This window comes from Chiloscyllium plagiosum, chromosome 28 (genome assembly GCF_004010195.1).
Source record: "Chiloscyllium plagiosum isolate BGI_BamShark_2017 chromosome 28, ASM401019v2, whole genome shotgun sequence".
NCBI lineage: Eukaryota > Metazoa > Chordata > Chondrichthyes > Orectolobiformes > Hemiscylliidae > Chiloscyllium > Chiloscyllium plagiosum.
The window spans coordinates 13964250-13990634 of record NC_057737.1 but is presented as its reverse complement, the minus strand read 5'-3'; the positions used below and the strand labels follow the sequence as shown (position 1 = coordinate 13990634).

Here is a 26385-nt window from a genome sequence, read left to right as displayed (position 1 = left end):
CATCCAGTGAAGAAGTCTTTCCAGTCTGTTTTTACATTTCATTTACCAGCAGCACTCTGGGTAAATCTTTTCTGAACCCTCTGCAGTTTAATAATGTCCTTCCTGTACCAGGCTGACCAGACTGCAGAAGAGGCCTCACCAATGTCCTGTACGACCTATTCCAGAAGAGGCCTCACCAATGTCGTGTACAATCTGGGAAAAGAGGGTAATTAATGAAACAGGAGTATGATTGATTGGAGAGCATGGGCTTGTTGGGCCAAATGGCCTTTTGCTATCCCACATGTCCTGCGTGTCTGATGCTTCATTTGGTAAAAGGCTCCACAACAGACCAAACCTTGGTGGTTGGGAAAGCTTGATGATTCTGCCTTGACCAGTTGGGGTAACCCCTGAGCTGTTTATGTATCCTGCTTTGAATTGGATGGTCAATGCATCAGAAGTAAGCAACGAGTTGTTGACTGCCCCAGACATTGCTGAGTGGTTTATATTTGCACAATCAATCCCCCCCACCCCCTCACACACTAACACTGACGCATTTTTCAGTCATTCTACAGTTTCTGCATCATCAGGGAACAGGCACAGATCAACTGAGCAGGTACTTGTCATGTAGAAGAAGCGTAATGTGTGCTCGACATAGAACGGGATTTTCCAGAGGTAGCAGGTGACGCACTTGTGAGGAAACTGTACAAGTGGAGAAATGAAAAGGTCGCAAGTAGGTCCCTATGTGCGGAAAGGAAGAGCTGCATTTTGCAGTAATGTCAGAGATCAAGCTGGGCAGTTGTGCCTTTTGGAAAGTGCAGATAGTGAGAGAATGTTTTTCCCATCATTTAACATGGCAGTCAAAAACTGAATGGAGCTGTTGGACTTAACAGTTACACCTGCTCTTTAATGTATTTTGCAAATATAAAATCTAAAAATATTGAAGTTGAGGGGGAAAAGAAATCAAAGTTTAGACAAGATTTTTGTTTTGTTTTTTGTTTCGCTTGCACTTTTGTGTTACGGATGTCTGTCTTTGATGAAGAATCAACCAAGTCAGTTTGAAAGGTTTAGGATGTGGATGTACAGGGTTTAAAAACATTGGGGTTTGGGCCTATTTTATTAGGGCTCAGTCCTGATATTTCCTTTAGGTTCATTGGGCTGACAGTGCTCAGTAGCTGCTGATAATGAAGGCCACTTCTTTCAAATCTGCTGATATTGAAACTAATCCTTTTACTGCTCAGTGCTGGATCTAACCGCAAGTAGCAACCTTACCTTCCTGTAACTATGGGAACCGTACTAGCATCATTGAATTCTGAATCCTTCCAAGAGCAGAGCATTTGGTGACAAACTGAGTTGATGTTTTTCAAGATTTGAGTCTGATTTGTGTGAACGGATCTGGGACGCACCAATAATCCCTCACTGACTCATTGCCATTTATGGAGATGCTGTTTACCACATCGTTACCATTGCTAGCTCGGTTGGTTTGAACCTTCAGTATTGGCTCAGCCTGGATCTCATCGTGTTCCTCGGTATTTGGTCTACATATCCAGCAAATTTAAAATGAAGAGAGGAGTTGAGAGTAGTTTTTTTTTACACCTGGGAATTGGATCTATTCACGAGACAGAGTGTTGGGACTACTTTGCTTTTGTTCTTTCGTTCTAAGACTGGCTCCACATTACTAAGAGCCTAAAGCAGTGTTGACATTGGGGTTTCATTACCGAGTCAAAGTCAAAAGCTAGCTTACTTGAGCTGCAAAAAGATCTCACAGTCGCTGAGGATCATAGATCCGCTGTCTTATTAGCGAGAGACAACCAGTGGTGATTTAACCAGAGGGTCAGCATATCTCTGGCGAGGGGAGAGATTGAGAGAGTGGGATCTTTGTGGTGACCTCAGTTGGCAGGGAAATTAAACTTGTGCTGTTGATGTTAAATGTCACCCAGTAGTTGAATAGAGGTATTTCTGTTATAGCCTTTCTTACACTTGAGTTACAATCTGAAGTATGTTAGTGAAGGGGATATTTGAAGTGATATTGGGATCATTTATGTCGATTATTTTATTCTCCTGGCTGAAAAAAATTGCTGAACAGCAAGTTTCTCCAAGAAGGGTATTATTGGGGGATGCATACAACACATTAAAAGCAAAACCTCCTTTTGGTAGAGTTTAATGAATAAATATTTGCCTAGAAATAGGGCATTTGGCCCAACCAGTCGTTTGGCATTTACTGTCGACATGGGCAGTAATTTTTTAAACCACATTTATTTAGCTTCCCTTTAACCATTAGATTGGATAAAGCAATTAGATTATGGGAACATTGTGTCTGCCTCACGTCTTGAATTCCGCAGCCTCACAGTGCTATTTATTGAGGATTCTCCTGCTCTCTGTTCTATTCTCTCCTGGAGTCTAATTTATGGCTATAAATTCTTGACTGGCAGTCTGTTCTTGTCTGTGCGACTGTCGAATCAAAGCTGGCCATTTGGCCCAAAAGAGTTGATGGAAAGGAATCCACTAAGCTGCCAATCCTCAGTCCCTGACTCTGTTCCTTTTATTCCTGCAAATTTGCGGTCTTCGTGTCCACCTTAAGCCCCTTTTTGAAATCATTCATTGCCTTAATTTCCACCAGCCTCTCAAGCAGCAGGTACCAGGACATCACTGCTCGCTGTGGTTTTGAAAACATCTTTTTCACCCTGCACACCCCCACCCATCTCTTGACCAGGACCTTTGGTCTGCTCGTCCTTGTATCATCAGCTAATGGGACCAGATTTTTTGTCTACCTGTATTTACATCTGTCGTAGTGTCAGTACCATTGGACTAGTGATGTAGAACCTGAGGCTAATACTCTAGGGACATGTGTTCATATCTCCAGCATGGCAGGTGGTGAAATCTGGAATAAAACGCTCACCCAGTGACAACTTTGTAACTATTGTTGATTACTGTAAAAATCATCTGGTTCACTAAGGAAGTCTGCATCTAAGTCTGGGTTGGCCCATAGGTGACTTCAGATTCACAACAATGTAGTTGATTCTTCACTGCCTTCTGGGCAGTTAGAGATTGACGATATATGCTGGTCTGAACAGAGCAGGCTAGGCAGCATCAGGAGGTGGAGAAATGACCATTTCGGGTGTCATCCTTCTTCGGGATCTTGAAGAAAGGTTATACTCGAAACGTCGACTTCTCCACCTGATGCTGTCTGGCTCGCTGTGTTCTTCCGGCCTCCTGCCTGTCTACCTTTTGTATTCCAGCATCTGCATTTTTTTTTGCCTCTAAATATGCTAGTCTAGCCAGTAACTTTGTTATCCCATGAACAAATAAAAAACTTTGCTGTTTTTAAGTATAGGATTCACTTGCAGTGACGCTTGAAGTGGGCCAAAGCTAATATCATTGGAGGAATAAAGTATCCAATGGCTGATTGGATTGGTGGGGTTTTGGGGTGGTCCTTGTGTGTGGTGATGTTCCTGAATGTGCAATTCCTACTGTGTGCTGCTGGAACACAACGTTGATGGGAGAGTAGACTTTGCATTTTGGGGTCTTGATTCCCATCTTCCAATTTTGATAAAAGTTGTTGAAATGTTTGTTTTGAATTTGAGGCAACTAATTGGAATCTTTATTTATTAAAAGTTTCCTGAACCACATAGTGAAAGAAGAATCCATTACATTTGGTGAAACTTTCACCTTGATCTATCACTCTGATTGCAAATGGTTGCTTTAGAGTTCACACAATGTTTAATTTACTTGGTTACAGCACTCACATTGTGCTAAAAGGCTGATCCTCAGTTCCATAATGTGCGCTTTCACATTCCACTTTTTGTGAGTTAATTCTTTCCTCCTTCCCTCGACCTTTCCCTCATTGTGCTCAGTGCATGTCTGTGCCTATGTCCGCGTGTGTCTATGTTTGTCTGTGCATATGTGTGAGATTGTGTAGAGTTGTCCCTATGGCGTTGTTTGTTTCTAGTGTTTCCAGACCCGTCCCTATTTCTCTTTCTCATGCATGCGCCAGATTGATTTCTCACGTTTATAGATTTGTTTTCTTCATTCATGGATCCATATTTTTCTGTATCTCTGTCTGGGTATGTCTCTCACTCATAAATCTCGATTACTTTGACTTTGGATCTAATTTGTTTCCCCCTGTTGTTCTTGTCCAGGCCCCTATTGGACATTGGGAGAGGATAGTGATATAGTGATACTGTCACTGGACTACTAATCTTTGGGGTGGGATGGGGGTGGGGGAGGAGGAGTGTTGGGGTGTTTCAGGGGAGGTGTGGTGTTGGGGTGTCAGGCTCACAACCTACAGAAATAGGTTCAAAGCTCTCAGTAGCAGTGAGTGAAATTTAAATTCCGTTACTACATTTTGAATTCTAAAAACAAAACCAGTCTCAATAATTGTGTCTGTGAAGCTATCATTGATTGTCATTAAAAACCACCTGGTCAACTAATGTCTTTCAGAGAAGGAAATCTGCCATCTTTAAGCTGTCTGACCTACATATATCTTGAGACACGTCAAGGCTAATTCTTAACCAGCCTCTGAAATAGTCCAATAAGGCACTAGGGTCAAGGGTGATTAGGGATAGGCGCAGATGTTAGCCTTGCCAGCAAAGAAGAATAATGATTCTTGGAGCAGCAGTATCCTGTGAAACTTGCTTCTGAGTGGTGTGCTATTGTAGGCAGTACGTCTGGACTGTTTGACTATTAGAACTTCCTGAACCTCCACCCCCTACACACACGCGCACACACACGCACACTTCCCTAACTTCCTTATCTGTGTATCACCAGCAGACAAGTAATTGAGAACAGAAACCTCTCCAAGTTATTCTCCTTCCTAAACCCCACATGACAAACCTAGTTGTTGCAGCTCCTACCATATGCAAAAATGGGACTGTCCTTTGCCTTGGTTACTGGCTGGATAAGCTCTTCTGCATGTTCAGTGGAAACCACAAAAATCTTTCCGTTCCGTGCTGAGTAACATCACTCAGTCAGAACGCACCAGATGATTATGTTTAATTTTTGTTTTTGAACATCTATGTGTTTAGCCTTGTGAATTGCTGAGTGCCTGAGCTGTTTGAGTTAGCCTAGCACCCTCAGACAGCTGTACACAGTGTGGTCGAGTCGGAGGGGGGGGGGGCTTTGTCCCGGGACTGTGTTCCATTTTTTCACACTGTAATAGCTATTTGTAGCTGCAGTCACAAAGCTTGGCAAATCCTTGCATTCACATTCCTCCGTGACTTCGCCCTCCCCTGTCTCTGTAATCGCTTCCTGCCCTACAATCCCTGAGACATCTGAAATAAAAGCAAACTACCGCGAATGCTAGAAATCTGAAATATAAACAAAGTGCTGGTGAAACTTCATAGGTCTGGCAGGGCTGGAGAGAAACAGAGTTCATATTTTGGGTCCAGGAGACCGGAGCTCTGGAATTCCCTTCTGATTAACCTTTCCACCTCTCCATCTCCTTTTCCGCTTATAAGAACTTCCCAGAACCTACCTCATTGACCAAGTTTTTGTTTATCTGACCTAATGTTGGCAGCATTTGATTTCTAAGGTGATGGAATGCCATGTGTGGTAGTGACATTGCAACCAAGCTCTCATGGCGAATGATGGGTGATCTGCTCGTCTTTAGATGTCCCTCAAGTGCCCAATTATTGCTGAAAAGGCAGGGCATTTGCAAAACCTTTTGTGCAGGCCAGTATTTCCTGTGTGTATGAATGGAAAAGCACGAGACAGAAGAGGAAATAGCATTAAGAGGCTTCATGGGCCTCCAGACCTGCTCTTACTAAGATCATGGCTGACCCTCCATTACAGTGATAATGCAATAAGTTGAAATCATGATGAAGTTACCTCACCTTCACTTTTCCACTCAGTCCTCATAGCCATTCGTTCCTTTAGGATCCAAAAAAAAATACATCAATCTCTATCTTGAATATATTCAGTGACTGAACCTCTATAGTCTTCTGGAGTACAGAATTCCAAACATTCTCAAGCCTCCTCATCCGAGTCCTTAAGGGCTGAACCCCTTATTGTGAATGAACTGTGCTCAGTTACAAGGGGGATCAACAGGGATAGTGCCGTTGTATGTGAAGGAGCCGGAGTGAGTGGACAGCTGCTTTGTGTGTGACCTGGCCATGTAGGCCTCATGGTGGGTAGTGGGTTAAAGGGGAACTGGTTGTGAAAGTGCAATAGTTCCATCCCCTTTAGATCCCTGGCATGGGGCTGTTTGTTCTTTGGGAATCTGCTGCACGGTCACATTTTTCACCTTTTGTTGCTTATTCTGAAAGCCAGTTAAAACAAGGAAGCTTCTGAGTGGTTTTCTTTTGCTGTGAGAGAGTTTTCAATTGCTGGTCGTTCTTGAGCTGTTTCCTGCACCATTCCTGTGGTGGGAATTGTCACTGTTTTAACTGGTTGTCATTGGTATGTCTGCCATTATGGTGGAGCTGTCACATCTCTCACTTACCCGGTTTATTTTGACACTAGATTCCTAACATCCTGGTTAAGTCTTTTCATCATTCTTACCTCATTAGCTGGTCGCTGTTTCCATGACAACCCTGTCATGAAACCCATTGATCAGATAACAAAGCTTTTGCTGGCTAATATGCCCTGCACCCATTTTGAGGGGCAGACTGACCTTTAACCTCAAGGAGCTGGATTGCAGAATGTTCCAGATGGTAGATAAATGAAGCTCCTCTTTCCTCGGATAGATTTGCGAGGGTCCATGGGCAGTGTCAGCCCAGAATCCAGTGGGCATGAGCCCTTTGTCTGAATTAGTGTTTTCTGGGAAAATGCCTTCAGCGGTAGCAGCAAAGATGAACAGGACTCCTTCATCACTGCTAGGGGCACCAGTACAGTTTTCCCCTTGGGCTTTGGAGGTGAATTTGACCAATAGCAAGGGTCTGCCCTTTGTTTTGAATGAATTCAAGGCATATGGGTGTCACCATCATTTTCCAGTTTCCAATTTGAGTGGTTAATCAATCACATCGTCATGGACCTGGAAGCCAAACCAAGTAAGGATGGCAACTTTGTTTTCCCAAAAAGAAAATTTGTGAACCAGATGGGTTTTTATTGATTGTTTCCCGATCTCCGTGATTTCACCAGCTTTCTTTTAATTAATTGCATGTATAAATTAATTAGAATCTCCCTTCCCCCAACTGCCAAGGATTTCAACCCATGACCCCCTGGTCATTAGCCTGGGTCTATGGATTGCTCGTTACCCCAAAGCCACCATCCCATGCAGGATCACTTCCACCACTTGGCCAGTTCCAGTTGTAGGAGAAGTTCTCCGACTACCTTCTCAGGTGTCTTGAGGCAAGTGTTATAAATGTTCGCCTTGCCTGTGTTGCCCACTTTGCAAGAATGAAATGTTTTTGCATGATTCCTGGATCTCCTCTTGGGCTCTCCACAGTACAGCCTTCTGTTGATTCAGCAGTTCTGCAACTCACCACATAAAGATAATGGATGAGTTTAAAAGAAAATATTGTTTTCTCGTGAATAATTAAAATTAATTACACTCTGCCTAGAGGTATTGTAAAGGGTTTTAGTCGACATGGGCACAGACAATGTATTGTGGTGCATCAGGTCTGTCCTTATTGTGGGTTCAGCTCTTGACTTCCATGAGGTGTTTATCCTGTCCATGTTGCATTTCCACAATTTTCCATTACTCTTTCTGGTGTGGTGTGTTACTTTAGCTGTCAGTGACTTGTGCACACTGCTCAAGTGAAGAATGTTGTAGGCAGTCACCAGGTCAAACAATTCAATTTGGTTACCACACACCCAAACAGGCAGATGGAGTCTCAGTGTGCAGTCCACTGAGCTGTTAGCAATCCAGCACTCCCTCAGTAATGCACTGGTGTGTAACCTGGACGGTTTTGCGTAGAGAAACCCAATTGTCGTGTTTTGTGTCCTCCTTACTGTGTGTAGGTCAGCTGTCAAACTCTGAGCCAAGTCTCTGTAGCTCACTGCAATCTTTCACTTGTCCCGACTGACAGCTGTGACCTACTAATTAGCCATTTGGAAGTGTACGATCTGACAGTTCCTACACTTCGCAGAAGCCTTATGCTTAAGAATCACTCTCCGCTTTCCTGGCCAAGCAAGTGAATTAATACCAGGCGTATCAAAACATGACCGCAGGTCCCAGAATGCACTGAGCAGGTTGACCAGGTTGGTGTGCATCGTTAACACTGTTCCCCTGCTCTGCAGCATTTGAAGTGAGAAAGTTCTGAATTGCAGCCTCGTCCTATCTTCACTCGATCTCCTACCCCACTTCAGGCAATCACATCTTCCTGCCCTTCCCCAAGTGGGTGAATGCGTACAGACAATTTTTGGTGAGGTTGTAAACTACACAATAGACACATGGTGGCAACTGATTCAAAAGCCCACTCTGTTCAAGGAGCTTGCCTGGAGCGGGAGGATCCAATTGGATTTTGTGACCCCAGTGGGGGGAGGGGAGGGTAAATGGGATGGGGGTGTGGGGTAATGAAGAGGAAATCACAGAACCTTTCCCAACAGATCACTTCTCCTGCAGCCACTGTTAGGCATGAGAAGGCTCTGAACAAGAATAGAATGCAGATTGCTGGTGAGGCACTTTGTGGGTGAATAGCCTGCTGAGACTCTCACAGTCACAGAGCTGTTACAGTACTGAGGGAAGCTGTTGGTGCCTGCACCAACTGTCTGAATGAGCAATTCACCCAGAGCCACTCCTGCATCTTCACCTTGTGTAGCCCTGCTCATTTTTCCTTTTCAGGAAATTGAATTCTCTCTTGAAAGCTTCAGTTGAATCTGTCACTGCCACAATCTCTGGCAGATCGTCCCAGGTCTGACTACCTCACTGTGTAAAGAAGGTTTCTCCTAACATTGCACCTGGTTTGTTTGTGAATGACTTTAAATCTGCATCCACTAGTTCCCCATATGAAATGGGCAGAGTTTCTCACTCTGAACCTCACCCCTAATTGCTAACGGTCTTGAATACCTTGATCAAATATCCTTCCAACCCCCCTGCAAGGAGAACAGTCCCAGCTGCACCACTCTATTCAAAGTGTCTCATCCCCTGAAGTCATTCCTGTTGACGTTTCCTACCCCATCTCCTTTGCCTGTGTATCCTGCCCAAACTGTGGTGGACCGCTTCTGTAGATTCTACAGCTCTTGTCCTTGCTGGCTCTTTGAGATTTTGTAATGGATCCTCCGTCGGCCTTTAAGGGGCTAGTGTGAATACTTGGCAGTTTTGTAACTGAATTGTCGCCTTTAATGTTCTGAAGGGTTTTGGTAGGCTGGGTGTAGGGATGACATTCCCATTTGTGGAGGAGGGAGATCCAAACAACAGAGGTCATCAACGTAGGATAGTCACTTCAAATCCACGAAGGAAGTCAAGAGAAAACTCTCTCAGAAAATGGTTAGGATGTGGAATTTACTGCCAGATGAAGTGATTGTGATAACAAGCAATGATACATTTAGGGTAATCTAGTTAAGCACGTGTCAGAGAATGGAATTTGCAGGATAAATGAGATGATGTAGGAGGAGCAGACTCAAGAGGTTTAGTGACCCACTATTGCTCCCAAGTTGTACATTCAAGGAAACTTGTGTGAAGCATGAACAACAAATGGATTTATGATCTTGGATGACCTGTTTCTGGACTGTACATTCAGTGTAACATATTCTGTAATTGTAGGTAAGCTAGAAGCAGGATAAGGGAGTTAGCTGACAGAATTGTCCTGTTGTGCCGGACAGTCTATTGCAGTGTTGCGACTTTTTCAGGCTGGAATTTGTTTGATTGGGAATTCTGAAACTCCTGTCAACAGATAAAGAGCGATTAATATAACGGGTGTCAGCTTTTTATCCTCCATTACTCTGATGAGTGATATTTCAAACCTGCCACTCCCTCTTGTCAGAGAGATCAGCCTGTTGGATTGGAGGTCGTTAGTTTTGACTTTGAATGCGCAAAATGAATGGTAAAGAGCTTCAAACCATTTGTCTGCTCCCATCTCCATTGAGGGCCTTATCTCCTGCCTTTTTGAAGCATCCCTACAGAGAGTGTCTCAAAAAGGCTTTGAAATAGAACAGCTGTGCTTTTTTAATGATTGGAAGATTAGCAAGTGAAGATTAAAGAGAGCAACACTAATGTGCATTTTATATGGAAATGCATAAAACTTCACCTATATGATAGAATCTACAATATCTATCATCAGTCTCAGCTTGTTAGTGGAGCAAGAAAGACAGTTCAAAGTGGCTATCGGGAAAACCTTGCAAATACTGTGTGGCTTACTGCACCCAATCGACCCACCTTAATGAGCAGTGCAGTCGTTTGAAGTGTAGACACAGTTGTAGCGAATGTGGCAGCCCATTTGTGCACAGCAAGATAAACACAATGACCATTTGTTTTCGTGACTTTTTTGTTTTGAGGGGTTAGCAGTGAGTAGCTCTTCAAGTGCATCTTTCATGTCCAACTCAGTGGGCACTTTGAGCCTTTATAGTTTAATGTTTAATCCAAAATATGGCATCTCTGAGCATCTTTAATATCTAATGCCTGTGTATCTGGCTGTAATGTGTCAGCCTGGTGTTTTATGCTTGTGCCTTTGGGTCAGGCATCAATTCCACAAATCTCTGCCTCCAAGGTGCAAATGATACCCATTGAGCTATGGGCTGATCTCGGCTATCAAGATTTCCTGCAGTCCCTGCTGAATAATAAAGAATGGCACATAGTGACCTGGATCAATGTATCCTTCAGGGGAATAGTGGGTGATTGGCAGTTGACGTGAGCACTTTTGCCACTGAATCATTATTGGTTCATTCTCAACTCCGAGGCACCCAAAATGGAAGAGTCAAGAATTAGATATTTTCTATGCAACCTGCTCAGAGATGTTATTATACACCTCGAGAACAGGTGGGACTTTGAACCCAGGTCAAGAGGTAGGGACACTACCACTGCAGCATGAGCACAAAGATAGGTTTAAACCCATCTTAGCAGCTGGAGGAATTCAGTGAACAAAATTTGGAATTGAAAGTGAACTATCAGTAATGTTGACCATGATCGCTATTATTGTCATAAAAAATTCATCTGGATTATTAATATCCTTTTCAAGGAAGGAAATCAGCCTTCTTTACCCAGTCTGATCTACATATATCTTAACATCTGCAGTAATAATAGTTACTCTTCACTGAGCTCTAGAGTGGGCAAATTAGGGCAAATAAAGATGGACAGCATGGCCTCGGTAATGATACCCATATCCCATCAAGGACTGAAGAAAAGAGAGGTCGTTATAGTCGTGGTGTATAAATTGTCTCCCTTGCATTATATACATCCAACTGTAATTTCTAATGTCAAGCAAATCCAGTAGAAATGCAATTAGAAAGTGCTGGAGAAACTCATCAGGTGTGACAGCATCTGTCTAACTACTAATAATTTTGAAGAAGGATTATTGGACTTGAAACATTAACTCTCTCTCTCTCTCTCCATAGATCACGTCAGAGCTGCTGAGTTTTGCTAGCACTTCATTTTTATTTCAGATCTCCAGCATCTGTGGTAGTTTGCTTGAATTCAGCAGAAATGTGGATATGAATCTAGGCATTTCTTCAGGTCATAGCCATGGCACCCACTAGTACAATTAGGAAGAGTTTCGAGATCTATGGGCCAAATGCTGGCAAATGGGATGAGATTAATTTAAGTTGGACCTAAGGGTCTGTTTCTGTTCTGTACAAATTTGACTATGAAGCCCAGCGAACTCCCATCCCAGCCCAGAAACAGCTCTTGTTTGATGGGATTCTCATCGTAAACTGCTTTCAGAGTAAATTGGTCTGTGTTAACAGTGTGACGATATCAAGAGAGCTTCATTTACATCTGACTTGCCACTTTGGATGAATGGAAGATCTTTGAGCTCAGTTTTCCAACAACTTCTGAAGCTCCAAGTTCTAAACTTCACGTCTGGATGTGACTTAGAATAGGTGTGATTTACAGCTGGAGGGCTGGACTGTTTCATTTGCAGGGCAGCCTTGATCTCTTGTCAAGTTTCTCAGTCATTCATTACCCAGTTAAAGATCACACAGCACCAGGTTATAATCCAACAATGTTGTTCACCTGATGAAGGAGCAGCGCTCCAAAAACTAGTGCTTCTAAATAAACCTAGTGTTGTGTGATTTTTAACTTTGTACATCCCTGTCCAACACCGGCATCTCCAAGTTGGCTTCACTCTCCCATTGTTAGAGCTACCTGTGATGTGTTCACCTTTTGATGTGCATCAGAAATTGTGGATTACAGTCTCCTTTTCTCATCCTCTCTTAGTTTTGGAACGTGGCAGGTGTGTGTTTCTATCCAGCAGAGAAGGATGCATGTAGCCAGTCTCCTCTCTCAGATCATCTGGTTTGTCAGAGTTGGAAGTTCTCCAGCAATCCATAATTGAGAATTGGACCTGGAAGACCAGACAGGTGGAATGTCATATTAAAAACAAACATGATTAGAGTTAGGTTTTTTTTGTACAGAAAAGTTGTTGCCAGCAACTGATGTTTTAATAGGGATCCAAAAACTGAGAAGTGTAGGAAATAGATGTTCATGCAGGTGGGTGCTGTTCTGAAATTAGGCCCAAGCAGAGGGAGCCTACCTTGTGCTCAACACTGCTTCGGTATAAGCAGAGTGCTTAGATCTAGATGGTTCAAAATGGGAAAATAATTTACTTCCCATCATAGCACACACACACACCCTCCTGTAACCGCACTCATATACATTTCATGTTGCACATTCATGGGTTATAATCCCCTGGAGTTTTCACTGAGAGGGTTCCATACATAAACTGGTGTTCAGGGGATGTCTCACAAGTCTTTTACTCAAGCTGATATAGAGTCATAGAGATGTACAGCATGGAAACAGACCCTTGAGTCCAACCAGTCCATGCGGACCAGACATTCCAACCCAATCTAGTCCCACCTGCCAGCACCCGGCCCATATCCCTCCAAACCCTTCCTATTCATACACTCATCCAAATTCCTCTTAAATGTTGCAATTGTACCAGCCTCCACCACTTCCTCTGGCAGCTCATTCCATACACGTACCACCCTCTGTGTGAAAAAGTTGCCCCGTGGATGTCTTTTATATCTCTCCCCTCTCACCCTAAACCTATGCCCTCTAGTTCTGGACTCCCCGAACCCAGGGAAAAGATTTTGCCTATTTACCTTATCCATGCCCTCATAATTGTGTAAACCTCTATAAGGTCGCCCCTCCGCCTCCAACGCTCCAGGGAAAACAGCCTCAGCCTGTTCTGCCCCAACCTATAGCTCAAATCCTCCAACCCAGGCAACATCCTTGTAAATCTTTTCTGAATCCTTTTAAGGAGACCAGAATTGCAAGCAATATTCCAACAGTGGCCTAACCAATATCCTGTACAGCTGCACCATGACCTCCCAACTCCTGTACTCAATACTCTGACCAATAAAGGAAAGCATACCAAATGCCTTCTTCACTATCCTATCTACCTGTGACTCTATTTTCAAGGAGCTATGAACCTGCACTCCAAGGTCTCTTTGTTCAGCAACACTCTCTAGGACCTTACCATTAAGTGTATAAGTCCTGCGAAGACTTGCTTTCCCAAAATGCAGCACTGTGCATTTATCTGAATTAAACTCCATCTGCAATTTCTCAGCCCATTGGCCCATCTGGTCAAGATCCTGTTGTAATCTGAGGTATCCATCTTCGCTGTACACTACACCTCCAATTTTGGTGTCATCTGCAAACTTACTAACTGTACCTCTTATGCTCGTATCCAAATCTTTTATGTAAATGACAAACAGTAGAGGACCCAGCACCGATCCTTGTGGCACTCCACTGGTCACAGGCCTCCAGGCTGAAAAACAACCCTCCACCACCACCTTCTACCTTTGAGTCACTTCCATATCCAAATGGCTAGTTCTCCCTGTATTCTGTGAGATCTAACCTTGCTAGCCAGTCTCCCAAGGGGAACCTTGTCGACCGCCTTACTGAAGTCCATATAGATCACATCTACCACTCTGCCCTCATCAATCTTCTTTGTAACTTCTTCAAAAAACTCAGTCAAGTTTGTGAGACATGATTTCCCACACACAAAGCCATGTTGCCCATGCACAAAACCATGTTGACTATCCCTAATCAGTCCTTGCCTTTCCAAATACACGTATATCCTGTCCCTCAGGATTCCCTTCAACAACTTGCCCACCACCGATGTCATGCTCACCGGTCCATAGTTCCCTGGCTTGTCCTTACCACCCTTCTTAAACAGTGTCACCACGTCAGCCAAACTCTTACTGCATCTCACCTGTGACTATCGATGATACAAATATCTCAGCAAGAGGCCCAGCAGTCACTTTTCTAGCTTCCCACAGAGTTTTTGGGTACACCTGATCAAGTCCTGGGGATTTATCCACTTTTATGCATTTCAAGACATCCAGCACTTTCTCCTCTGTAATATGGACATTTTGCAAGGTGTCACCATCTATTTCCCTACAGTATATATCTTCCATATCCTTTTCCACAGTAAAAACTGATGCAAAGTACGTTCTTTTGAGTACTCTTAACCCTTAATGTTGGGTTCATACTGACAAGACTCATGTTCTGTAGGTCAAAGCCATTTTGCAAACATGCCCCGATTCTGGAAAAACTGAGCTGTCCGTTTGCATTGCTGGATTCCTGTTTGCTGTTCAAAAGCTCACCATGATATGTTGTTTTCCAATGTTGGTGAAGGATAGTATTGGAGATGATCATTGCACAGTCTTTATTTTGTGTATAGAGTAAAATGTTACGAAAATATGGCCCCAAATTCAACTGCCAGTGTCTCTTTATATAAACCTAATTTATATTCAACCTATTTTTCGAATCAGCTTGTTCAGAGATGTTATTACACACCTCAGGAATGGGTGGGTCTTGAACCCAGGTGTTTCGGTCCGGGGTGGGGATTATATACATCCAAATGAAACCTTAATTAATGCATTCATAAAATCATAGCATTCCCTACAGTGTGGAAACAGGCCATTTGGCCCAACAAATCCACACTGACCCTCTGAAGAGCATTCCACCTACATCCATTCCCCTACCCTATTATTCCACATTTACCCCTGACTAATGCACCTACATATCCCTCAACAGTATGGGCCATTTTAGCATGGCCAGTTCACCTAACTGGCACGTCTTTGGACTGTGGAAGAAAACCGGAGCACCCGGAGGAAACACACGCAGGTATGGGGAGTGTGAAAACTTCACGTGGACAGTTGCCTGAGGCTGGAATCAAACCTGCATTCTTGGCACCGTGAGGCAGCAGTGCTAACCACTGAGCCACCGTGCCACCTTCAGTGGTTAGCGCTGCTGCCTCACAGCGCCAGGGATCTGGGTTTGATTCCAGCGTCAGCCGACTGTCTGTGTGGGGTTTGCACACTCTCCCCGTGTCTGCATGGGTTTCCTCCGGGTGCTCTGGTTACCTCCCACAGTCCAAAGATGTGCAGGTTAGGTGAATTGGCCATGCTAAATTGCCCATCGTGTTCAAGTGAGGACTGCAGATCAGAGTCAAGAATGTGGTGCTGGAAAAAGCACAGCAGGTCAGGCAGCATCCAAGGAGCAGGAGAATCAACCAATCGGGCATAAGCCCTTCATCAGAAATGAGGCCTGTGGGTCAGGGGGAGCTGAGAGGTAAATGGGAGGGGGTGGGCTGGAGGGTAAGGTAGCTGAGAAAGCGATAGGTGAATGAAGGTGAGGGAGAAGGTGATAGGTCAGGGGGGTGGAGTGGATAGATGGGCAAGTTGATGGACAGGTCCGGAGGGCGGTGCCGAGTTGGAGGCTTGGGACTGGGATAATGTGGTGGGGAGGGGAAATTAGGAAACTGTTGAAATCCACATTTCAGTTACATCACACTGCAAATTTTTGCAATAAATTCTGTGTTACGATCGAGCCCTCCACAATCACCTGATGAAGGAGCATCGCTCTGAAAGCTAGTGTGCTTCCAATTAAACCTGTTGGACTATAACCTGGTGTTGTGATTTTTAACTTTGTCCACATTCATCCCGTGTGGTTGCAGGGTCCCAAGGCGAAATATAGAGTCATAGAGATGTGCAGCACGGAAACAGACCCTTCGGTCCAACCCATCCATGCTGACCAGCTATCCCAACCCAAACTAGACCTACCTGCCAGCATTTAACCTATATCCCTCTAAACCCTTCCTATTCATATACCCATCCAGATGCTTTTTAAATACTGTAATTGTACCAGCCTCCACCTCTTCCTCTGGCAGCTCGTTCCATACACGTACCACCCTCTGTGTGAAAAAGTTGCCCTTTAGGTCTCTTTTATATCTTTTCTCCCCTCACCCTAAACCTATGCCCTCTAGTTCTGGACTCCCTGACCCCAGGGAAAAGACTTTGCCCCTCATAATTTTATAAACCTCTATAAAGTTACCCCTCAGCCTCCGACGCTCCAGGGAAAACAGCCCCAGCCTGTTCAGTCTCTCCCTATAGCTCAAATCCTCAACCCTGGCAACATCCCTGTAAATCTTTTCAAGTCTCACAACATCTTTCCAATAGGAAGGAGACCAATATTCCAACAGTGGCCTAACCAATGTCCTCTACAGCCACAACATGACCTCCCAACTCCTGTACTCAATACTCTGACCAATAAAAGAAAGCATACCAAACGCCTTCTTCACTATCCTATCTACCTACGACTCCACTTTCAAGGAGCTATGAACCTGCACTCCAAGGTCTCTCTGTTCAGCTGAGGCGTTCTTTCTGCAGGGGTTGGGTGGTAACGATTTGGCGATGGAGGAGGCCCAGGACTTGCATGTCCTTGACTGAGTGGGAGGGGGATTTGAAGTGTTCAGCCACAGGGCGGTGGGGTTGGTGGGTGTGGGTGTCCCAGAGATGTTCTCTGAAATGCTCTTAGGTGGATTAACCATGGGAAATGCAGGGTTACAGGGTTTGGGTGGAATGCTTTTTGGAGGAATGGTGTGGATTTGTTGGGCCGAATGGCCTCCTTCCACACTGTGGGGATTCTATGACGATGATGGTGATGATTTTATGATGATATGTCACTTGCATACAGTTAAACCCAATTCACATACAATTATCATAATGCTGCATTCAAATCACATTTAATGGGACCTCAATTTGTATGGACCTCAAACTGCAAGATGTTGCCTTTGTTTGCAATCGTTCAGAGAGGTGTTGATATTAGCATCAGCAAACGTGATGAACTAAACAGTGTAGGATTGTCAGTTCTGGTTAGATGAATTCCTGGAGGTTTCATTACAAGGCTCCCTCCAATGGATGTCCCATTAGCAGCTGAATAATGGAAACAGTCTCCAGTTACTGCGTTGAATTCATCCTATCAATGACACAGCGGGATTCTTGCACCATCTCTCCCCACCCCTACCTCGTGTTTTTCATAACCAATACACGAAAGTATTTGAAAGGATGAATGTGGAAAAATGTCCCTCCATATTTTTGTTTCTCTTGGGAATGAGCTAGAGATGAATCTTCGATTCTTGGAGATTGCAGGAAAATCTTGCAGGAGTGACAATTCTAATGGACATGAACAGGGCTGTGGGAGGGGGCATGTAAGATGCTGAAAGGTTTCTGAGGGTGTGAATGGCTGGCGGGAGTGGGGACTGAAGTTTGCTCAAGGTGCAGAGGCTCGAGTGTGGGAAATTCACTGGGGACGTCATGAAATCTGATACCAGGCAGTGTAGGGGTGGACTCACTGACATCTGCTATCGTGAGTTACTGGGAGGATAGGAGTTGTGTGGTTTACTGTGAAGTCTGTAGTTAATTATAGGCGGTGAACTATCTGTACTTTTTTCTTTCTCAAAAAAAGAATCCACCTGGGAGAACTAATAATGCAGAAAATGTCCAAGTACCGTTGTTTTCTTCCCTCAGTACATTTATTTTGAAGTAATTTAAACTCCATTTCTACTTCCCGGATCTCTTGAACGATGAATGCTGTGGTCACTGCCAAACTGAATCTATAGACTCTCCCCTCCCCCCACCAGAAGGTTTTATGTTGAGAATTTGGTGCTGGTGGATTTCTCTATGAACTGTGGGTGAGTAGTGTCGAACTGAAGTTTCGCTTAACTTGTTTAGTTTCTCAGTTCAATGCACAGAATCTGCAGTTTATTCAACACCGAGTATAAAGACAAACTACTGTGGTACTGGAAAGCTGAAATCAAAACAGGAAATGCAGGAGAAACTCAGCAGGTCTGGCAGCATCTGTGAGGAGGTGGGGGAGAGAGAGAAACAGAGTAAACCTTTCGAGTCCAGTCTGACAACTTCAGAACTGAACAGAATTTGCTGCTTTTGACAGTTAGCGGAGAATGATTGTCTGAGAGGGGCTAATTATAACGAGTGGTAAGCTAAGCACCATTACCTCGATATGGTTCAGAAAGGTGTGTAAGAGTAAACAGTATCTGCTGTCACGGTGTGCTTTTACCTGGGAATTTGGTCATGGTGGGGAGGTGGAACGTGGTATAAAAATGCTACTTTTTGGCTCCACCATTCATGTTGTATGCAAGGAAATAGGCACTTAGTTCACCTGCAAATGCAACTTGATAAAGTAATTCGTTTAACTAAAGAGAGTGCTGTGTTCCCTTACAACCACATTTGCAGTAAGTATCTGCATCTAGAACAAAAACAGAAATTGCTGGAAAAGCTCAGCAGATCTGGCAACATCTGTGGAGAGAAATCTGTTTATGTCACGGGAGGAGGGACCCTTCCTCGAAAATGGAGGAACTTTAGCTTTGAGCTTTTGAACTGAGTGTAAGGTTTTGGAGCATCAGGGACATAGGACACTTTGATCTAGAAAACAGTCAGACATCATGGGTGAGGAAGTTCTGGTTAGTGATAATGAGCAGGAAGATAGGCTGGGAATGGCATGCTTTGTCCTTGTCAGACAGATAATGTTTATGCCAATTGTGCAAGTGAGCAAAGTGACCACAGTATGGTACAGGATGCCCCTATATTGCCTGCATTTTAGAGTTGGAAAGGAGGTGGCTGTAAAAATACTGCATGCGCTGTCTTCCAAAATTCCCTCGATTCTGGAACTACACCAGTGGATTTGAAAGTGGCAGACTAGACGCCATTATATCAGTTAGCCTGCTTACTTTGGATTCTTGTCTGCCGGCCATTGCTGGAAAATGAGGGCAAGATCTGTTTTGGCTGAATTGCCCATCGAGTAGCTGTTTCCTCCTTTTTCCAGTTGCCGTGGGAATGTGGATGTGCTTACTGAGTCATTGCTAATTCCCTGCACGTGGTCAGCTCGGTGCTTTCATTAACCAAGGGGGTGTAATTCTGACATTGGAAAAACCGCGTGAAGGCTACTATCGCTGAAGTCTAAGCAGTTTGGTCGGTGTTCCATCAGTTCAACCACGCTGCAGCTGTTGTGACAGACTGACAGTTGGCAGAACAGGTATATGGATGGTGGTGAGGGGGGCGTGTGTTTGTGGAAGGTTGGTTTGGTATGATGAATAAAGTTGTTACCCTTGCACAGATGGATTGGCAGAGAAATAGATGCATAGTTGGCATATTGTGAGAATGGGTCATTGGCCATGAATACAGCTGGTGCAGTTGGCATGCTTTTAAAATGGATTCAGCAGAACCCACAGTTGACAAGTTGAAGTTATTTCACTTTACCGTCAGCAATGCCATAAGTGAGTTACTGATGGCCCCTCTTCCCAAAGGGGAATGCCTCTCAATGGGCGATTTCCGCACGAAACAGTCATGTCACAGAAGGTTAAAAAATCACACATTTGGAAGTAGAAACTAAACCTGCTGGACTATAACCTAGTGTCATGTGATTTGTAACCTTGTTCACCCCCAGTCCAATACCGGCACCTCCACATCATGTCACAGAAGGTGAGAATTAAAGTGGCGGGAGCAGGTTTGCTGTATTGAGACTGCAGGGGGTCAGAAAGGCTTGTGTCACTTTCCTATTTGGGATTGATAGAATCGTTGTGGCAATTTGACCTGTCGGACCTGCACGTGTCTGTTAAAGAGTAACCGGGATGGTCCCACTTCCTTGCCCTTTCCCGTGTTTTTGTTTGTAATCTTTAGGTGTTTGTTTCCCTTTGGAAAGCCAGGATTGATTGTTCTCCACCACATGTAGTGCCTTACAGGTTCTGTATGTAGAACATTTACCTTCATGCCAGAGTTTCTTCCTTGTAGATGTGAGGAGGGGCCAGCATTCCTTGTCTAGAGAAACCACACCCAAAGCAGATCAATCAGTGAACCAACCACTTGTTGCCTGTGGGATTTTACCGTATGCACAGTTTTTTTTTGCTGTGTGTGGTTAAATGACATTCACTTGTAATGTGGTCCTGTGAAAGGGGCTTGGGACTGCTTACAGTGTGGGAGAGGCAAAGTAAATGCCAATTGGTGCTGTTGAGAAAGATAATCAAGTGAATGCTGGATCAGGCTGAATGGCCTTCTGTACCTATTCTGGAGTGTGGTGCTGGAAAAGCACAGCAGGTCAGACAGCATCCGAGGAGCAGGAGAATCGGCGTTTTGGGCAAAAGCCCTTTATTGGGAATTCTCCAGTATCTACAGTACTCACTTCTGCCTTCTGTACCTATTCTGTCTATAATTCAGACAATCACCTCTCCAGTGATCTTATGTTTAAAATACCATTAATTGTGTTGCTGAGAGATTCAGAACAGCAACCTGACAAAATTAAGCCTTCTTTGATCTCGGAGCCGATGATTTGAGACACCGTAATTGATGTCTCCTGGATGGAAAAGAGAAACGTTAGAACAGTTGTTGAGAGCTGCAATTTTTATACAGTGACATCCCTTTGCTTCCCCACATCCCTCCTTCCCACCCACCCACCCAATCAATTAGTCCATGTAAATGCCTGAAACAGATGAAGAGAGGTGTTTGGGTTGAGCCGTTATGCTTCCTGCTGCTGAATAGCTCACCAGTCCTCACTGGCCGAGCGGGTATGACGAAGGGGTAAAAATGGCTGCTTCAGGAATGTGGAATGGCTGCTTCAGGAATGCGTAGTTGAGCCAGAGCATGAGTCAGCAGCTTCAGGAGGGAGGATGAACATCACCAAGCTAGACTGTCATGACAGCGCGCAGATGTGTCCCTTCCTTAGTGCAGGGCCAAACGCAGCAGGAATGTCCGATATTCAGACTTTTGTCCATGCCATGCCAACTCATCTGAACTGGGCAGGAGACAGAGCAATGTAGTTGACCTCAGCCATCTGGACTTTGGATGGATTTGAGGCTGTGGTCAGTCTTCTCTTGCAAATCACAAGTGGTTCCTTTATGGACCAGGGAGAGCAAGTGACCAGAAGTTGGTCAATGGCAACCCATTTATTTTTAATGGCTTGGTTCCTGTCAGTTTTTCTTGTGGACCAAAGGAGCTAATTTCGATTCCTGGAGGAGGAAAAAGTTCAGTGGCTAACACTGAACACCTTCTTAAGTGGGTAGTTGGAGTGAACCGGTGCGCCCTGCTGACTTTCTGCAGTGAGGTTTGGTTTGTATTAATTGTGCAATTCCCTCCTGTCAGTGCATGTCAGTGGTGAGGGAGACAGTGAGGTGCTGTTCTTACAAAACGAACGGCAAACTGACACAAATTTAAACTTTTGCACATTCACATTTTATTATGTTCCTGCCCCTTGCTGAAGGTACAGTAGCATTTGTGAATAAATAACTGAGAGCCACTGGTCTCACTGATAACTTAAGAGAAAATTACAGGCCTCAGTATTAACTGACCAATGGAAGGAGATGCTTCCCCCTACCCGTTGACAGCCTCCAGCTTTTTGATGCTCCATCTTCCAAATTGTGCCCACTGAAATGGTGCTGCAAATATTAAGATCATAAAAGGCATCTGGAGGGGGTATATGAGCAGGAAGGGTTTAGGGGGTATATGAACAGGAAGGGTTTAGGGGGATATGGGCCAAATGGGACTAGATTAGTTTGGGATATCTGGTCGGCATGGACGAGTTGGACCGAAGGGTCTGTTTCCATGCTGTGCATCTTTCTTATTCTATGACTCTTCAATCATCTGAAGTTGGCCTTTGGGTATTAGTTGAAAAGTGTGGCGCTGGAAAAGCACAGCAGGTCAGGCAACTTCCAAGGAGCAGGAGAGTCAATGGGTCAGACATAAGCCCTTCATCAGGAATGTGCAGGGGGATGGGGGGGCTGAGAGATAAATTGGAGGGTGGGGGGAATGGCTGGGGATGAGGTAGGTGGGAATGCGATTAGTGGACCAGGTGGGGGTTAATTGTGATAGGTCAGTGGGGACGGTGGAGCAGATAGGTGGGAAGGAAGATGGACAGGTAGGACAGTTCAAGAGAGCGGTGCTAAGTTGGAGCGTTGGATCTGGGATGAGATGGGGAGATTTGGAAACTGGTGAAGTCAATGTAGATGCTGTGTTGTTGAAGGGCACTGAGGAGGACGATAAGGTGTTCTTCTTCCAGTTGGCAGGTGGCTTGGATTTGGCGGTGAGGAGGCCCAGGACTTGCATGTCCTTGAGGGAGTGTGAGGGGGAGTTGATGTGGTCAGCCACAGGGCGGAGGGGATGTTTGGGGTTGTCCAGAGATGTTCGTTTGGGAAATTGAGTAAAGGTAGGAGCGCAATGACAGAAACGTGTGGTGATAATGACCTCGTCCCCAGACAATGGGAAGAGGTAACCATTCATCTGCATGAGAAAGTTAGTTTTAATACAGATCTCGACTGTCTTTGCAATGTCTGGTTATTTTGTTTTACATTTGTGTGAAATCCTTTTCCATGAAACCTAACTTGCTCCCAAAATCCTTTCCATAAAGAAATCTATGATTTAAAAAGAAACTGTGATGCGGAGGTGCTGCTGTTGGATTGTGCACTTCCACTCGCAGCATTTGTACGATCTCTCTGCATATAAATTCTGTGTCTGTGCACTTTACTTCACCTGACGAAGGAACAGCGCTCCAAAAGCTTGTGATTTCAAATAAACCTGTTGGATTGTAACCTGGTGTCGTGTGACTTCTGACCTTAAAAAGAAACCAGCAGGTACAAGAATACAAGAAATAGCTGCATTAGTCTACTATTCAGCCCATCAAATTCGTTGACCATTCAATATGATGTCTCACATTCTGGCTTCAACTCTACTTTGGGTACGCATTTCCCATATCCCTCAATTCCCTGAGATGTCAACAATTTGTCTTGTCTCCGCCTTAGTTATATTCAATGAAGGACCATTCAAACTTCCACCTTCCTAACTTGGGAGTACTGAGGCCAGTGGTGACATGCCATTAGTGATCTGACTGAGAGAGGTCAACTCTGTATGGTTAGCAGTTAAAATCTGTGATTTTTCTGGGCCTGAAGAATCTGTACTGCTCAGTGAGTTGTGGTGGGAGGCGATCGTGGAAATATAGAAAATAGGTGCAGGTGGAGGCCATTTGGCTTTTTGAGCCTGCTCCATTATTCCGTATGATCATGGCTGATCATGCAACTTCAGTATCCCACTCCTGCTTTCTCTCCATATCCCTTGATCCCTTTGCCTGCAAGGGCCGCGTCCAGCTCCCTCTTGAATATATCTAATGAACTGGCCCCAACAGTTTTCTGTGGTACAGAATTCCACAGGTTCACAACTCTTGAGTGAAGAAATTCTTCCTTATCCTAGTCCTGATTAGCTTACTCCTTATTCTTAGATGTACAGAGGACAGTCACTCTGACATGACGGGAAACATTTCACAGACATACGGCATGTATTAATACGCTAACCCTATCTGTAACAATCTCCATGTGATTTGCACAAAGGTGACTTTTTATTTAATGAGAAGACCTTACAAGACTTAATAATGGAATGGTTGATGAGCAACAACAACTTGTGTGTATATGGCACCTTTTTAATGTAATAAGAATTCCCATGCCAATTCGTGGAATTGTAACCCATCAAAAATTGACAATAGAGGTATGGTGACTCAGAGATTGGCTTTCAGGGGAGTTTTAAAGCAGGGTTGATTCTGGTGAAGATTTAGGCAGTGAATTCAAGAGCGTCAGAGTTAGGCAGCTAAAGACATGACTGACAATGCTGAAGCGAAGGAAATTGGCGTCTGTGAAGATGCCTGAATTGGAGGAACGCAAAGAATTCTGGGAGCTGTAAGACTGGAAAAGATGAAATGTGGAAAATGGGATTTATTCCAGTTGTCAGCATGACTGTCAGATTTCACCAAAGACTTTTCTAATTTCTTAAGCCATTGGTCCTTCCCATGGAGCGAGCTGCATTTATAATCTGTTACTGTGATTAGATGCTCTGGCTGTCTTTGGATGTAAAGTGTGTTCATTCTGAAGTGCACAATAGATGGATGGTACAGAGCGAGTGGGAGAAACAGTTGAAAGCAGACTGAAGCAAGGCTGGAGGGGTGGGGAATGTTTCTTGCTGCTGACTTCCAATTGATTCCATCTGCTGTCCAGGCTACAGCTGCCTTGAGCTCCCGGATCCTTCTGACAGTAACCAGTGTGTCCCTGAGGCTCCCTGTGTGCAGAGGAGCTCCACATTGCAGCTTACAGACTCTCTCTTGCAGCTGCCAACTCAATTTACGAGATGGCCAGCATTGATTTCAGCCGGATGCCTAATACGTTCTCTCTCCTTCCCCTTTCAGCTCGCTCCCCATCACCCCTCCATGCCAGGTTCCTGCTGTAAATCAGCAAGGATGCCCTCAACCTTATTTGGGCTTCATTGTGCCAATTTAGCATATTTGGAGTGCTGATGGACAATTCAACCATTCAGTGTCTTGATAGAAAGTGGGTTTCTAAAGTGAAAATTTTTTTTATAGAGATTCCCTACAGTGTGGAAACAGGCCCTTCGGCCCAACCAGTCCACACAGACCCTCCGAAGAGTAACCCACCCAGAGCCATTTCCCTCTGACTAATGCACCTAACACTATAGTAAAAACAATGACTGCAGATGCTGGAAACCAGATTCTGGATTATAGGTTATCTCTCCACCCTTCAGGCACTCTGCCTCTATTCCTGAAGAAGGGCTTTTGCCCGAAACGTCGATTTTACTGCTCCTCGGATGCTGCCTGAACTGCTGTGCTTTTCCAGCACCTCTAATCCAGAACCTAACTCTACAGGCAATTTAGCATGGCCAATTCACCTGACCTGCACATCTTGGACTGTGGGAGGAAACCGGAGCACCCGGAGAAAACCCACACAGACACCGGGAGAATGTGCAAACTCCACACAGACAGTCACCTGAGGCTGGAATCGACCCTGGGACCCTGGTGCTGTGAGGCAGCAGTGCTAACCACTGAGCCACCGTGCCCCCAAATCTGAAGGAATTGCCAGAAGTGGTAGATTAACAAGGCAGTTATACTTCTGATTCTAAATCCCAAACTGGGAAGGGGGGGGGGGGAAATGAGGGTTTCTTGTGGCAACATGGTAGTGTCCCTGCCTTTGGGATCAGAAAATTCTGGTTCAGGTCCCAGCTGGCTTAGGGGTGTGTCATTAACATGCACAGACAAGCTGAGTGGAAAAGATTTTGGGGTCTTGTGGCACAGTTGGTAATGTCCCTGTCTCTAGGTCAGCGCATTTAGGTGTAGCCCCGGAGATGTGTCATAGTGTGTCCCAACGAGTTGATGAAAAATAGTTAAGTCCCAGGTTAATTCCTGCAACTAGACTGAAACTATTTGTCAAGAGATTGGCTTGTGTAGCTTGTTGTCTTTTTGGGATGATTTCATTCTGTAGTGGCTCTTGCTCACGAAGTGAGGGAATTGCGTAGTCAATGGCCCTGAGATATGAGGGAGGATTGAGTAAGCTGGAGTTGTTTTCCTTGCAACAGTGAAGAGGACCCGATTGACTGAGAGGTATAGATAGGGCGGACAACGAAGGCATGCTTTCCATTGGTAGAGCAGTCAATAGCTGGGGGCATTGATTTAAGGTTAAAAGGCAGAAGGCTACCAGGGGAGTCGAACAGAATTTTGTTTCACTAAGTGGGTGAGGGGACACTGCCTGAAATGGTTAAATCAGAAACTTTCAACATTTTAGTGATGTATGGATACTCACTTGTGGCCTCCAGGGCTGTGGATCGAGAGCTGGAAAATGGAATGTTGTCAGATCTTTGTTGCCCATCGTGGATATGGTGGGCCAATTGGTCGCCTTCTGTGCTGTAAACATCTATTAGCTTCCCTCATCGCAGTGGGGGGAGGGGGTTAGCCTATCCCTGCTGCTGAATAGTGTGCAGTGACACCCTGAGAGAGTGCTGAGGTTATGAGGCCTGTGTGCCAATAGCCTATCCTTCGAGACGGTGTGGTTCTGCAGAGAGACAATCTGGATTGGAGACCGGGTTAGGTGGGGGAGAGGGAGGGGTGGGGGTGGGGAGGTGTGCCTGCATGAAAATGGAGGTTTCACACGGAGGACAGAGAGGGGAAGCCAATTGCAGAGCTTGCAATTGATTCAGTTCTGGAACTCCAGGTGTATTCTGGAGATTTCCTCTAATTTACATTTTAAGTAGGGC

General features: G+C 44.7%; 1 protein-coding gene across 2 annotated transcripts in view; it reads left to right on the top strand.

Annotated features, from left to right (window-relative positions):
- cuedc1b (CUE domain containing 1b) overlaps positions 1-26385 on the top strand; it is a 156365-nt gene that overhangs the window by 48140 nt on the left and 81840 nt on the right. Inside the window, exon 1 of one of the 2 annotated variants that reach the window (XM_043718352.1) lies at positions 17696-17990. The exons of the other annotated variant lie outside the window; for it this stretch is intronic. The gene's annotated coding sequence lies outside the window, so the exon portion shown is untranslated. Of the gene's footprint in view, positions 1-17695; positions 17991-26385 lie in introns of those variants that run through there. 2 annotated transcript variants of the gene reach the window in all.